Source organism: Priapulus caudatus, unplaced genomic scaffold (assembly GCF_000485595.1).
Source record: "Priapulus caudatus unplaced genomic scaffold, Priapulus_caudatus-5.0.1 Scaffold1020, whole genome shotgun sequence".
NCBI classification, from domain to species: domain Eukaryota; kingdom Metazoa; phylum Priapulida; class Priapulimorpha; order Priapulimorphida; family Priapulidae; genus Priapulus; species Priapulus caudatus.
In genome coordinates, this window is record NW_014578081.1 from 110,291 (window position 1) to 112,190 (window position 1,900).

The window sequence follows — 1,900 nt, forward strand, 5'->3', positions numbered from 1 at the left end:
ATTATTATTATTATTATTTTTTTTTTACTTTAAAGAAAATTGACAATAAAATGTTTAGTGTCGCTGGGAATAAATAGGGTTGGTCGGGAAACCGTAACCACACCTATATTTTGTTTTGTCCTTCGAACTTTTACCCTAACATTACTAAACAAAAACTTCTTCTCTCCGGGTATCATGTTAAATTCGTTATTTACTTTTCTCTACTTCTACTGTGCCGTTAGTTGCCCCCAGCACACGGTAATACGAAACCTTGGGCATCTGTATTGCAGTATTCCTGAACCTATACTTTGATGTTTATAGAGTACCATTCTGGGGACATTTGTACACTATTGCGCTGTTCCTGCACCGATACTAGTCTTGGATTATTGCTTCTAGAACTCCTTGACCTTGACTGACCTTGGTTCACCTCTAACACAATTATAGTCACAGTTATAGAGTTAATTGACTAATAAAGCGTCACTTGTATTACCGTAGTACACGTGCGTGCACCTACCCACACTACAGCTGGTTGTGCTGCTGGATGGATGGGCATGTGAATGGGAATGTGAATGGAGTAGGCATTGAATCTTACGTGTTCTATGTACCCATGCCCCCTAGTGCTATTCTAAACACATGCGTCATGACAGCAGATGAGCCACGGCCATTTTGGCGAGAAAACAAGTGGCACTGGAAATGCGATCACGCACAATCGAAGAGAGCACTTCAACCTTTGTTTATTTATGTTTATTACTCTCGCAATTCCATGAATCAACAACGATCTAATCAGAAGTACATAGTACATAGTAGTTATTATAATAACTGTTATACTGTTATTTCCTTCTGTGAACTAATGAAATGGTGGGTACTACTATATTTTGAGGTGGCATAGTTTTATCAGGCGTTAGTTGTCATGTTTGCGTAAAAAAAACTTCGAGTTGTTGGAAATGCGCATCCGCGTAGATTGCGTTTCTGCAATGTTCAGTGCAGCGTATAACTAAACTTAGATATCTACAAAATTATAACAATATTATATACAAAATTTGTGTAGATTATATTACATATATTATGCGAGTATTTTGTACGTGATATATTATATTCGTAGCATTGACGTTTTTGTGTGCGTATATATGCAGTAAAGAATTTAATTTTGATTTAAAAAAAAACGACTAAATTGTAGGTTTTAATGACATGACGTGGACATATATATACATCAAGAGTACATAATAGACATCTCTATTATGTACTATTGATATACACATATATATATAGACACACATATGCGTATACGTATATATACACTCATATAAAATTTGATGCATGTCTGCATCGATTGATCTTAGCTGAGGCTTCCTTGTGCAGCACTACATGCACAGTGGCGGATCCAGGGGGGCACAGGGGTGGTCACCCCCTAGAATTTTTAGGGCAAGGGTATTTTAACCTACACCCTCCCCCTCGGGTGCTTCGTGCCTTTGAGCTCGCACGATTCAACCCCCACCCCTTCCTAGAATTCACTTCTGGATCTGCCACTGCGAGGATAAATACAGTGAGGGGGGGGGGTGGTTGTGCGTGCGCACGCGCGCGCGTTTGTGTGTGTGACTTTCCCTCACTGTGTGTGTGATGCTTTAGTTAGTAGTGACTGATACTGACCTCTAACCACGTCACCAAGGTCGTTACTCGGTGTTGACGCCGCGCATAACCATGGCAACAGTAGACTCCCTGACAGATGGCCACGTTTGTGTGCATGTGGCGCCCTCTCAGTAGTGGGCATGCACTTTAATGAAGTCCTCTATAAATAATAGTCTCTCTTTCACTCACTATCTCTCTCTCTCTCTCTCTCTCTCTCTCTCTCTCTCTCTCTTTCTCTCTTTCTCTCCCTCTCTCTCGTTCTCTCTCTCACTCACTCTCTCTCTCCCTCACTGTC

General features: G+C 40.8%; 1 protein-coding gene across 4 annotated transcripts in view; it reads left to right on the forward strand.

The window, feature by feature from the left end:
- LOC106815003 (AP-1 complex subunit sigma-2-like) overlaps nt 1-1,900 on the forward strand; it is a 19,723-nt gene that overhangs the window by 11,298 nt on the left and 6,525 nt on the right. The window lies entirely within an intron of this gene.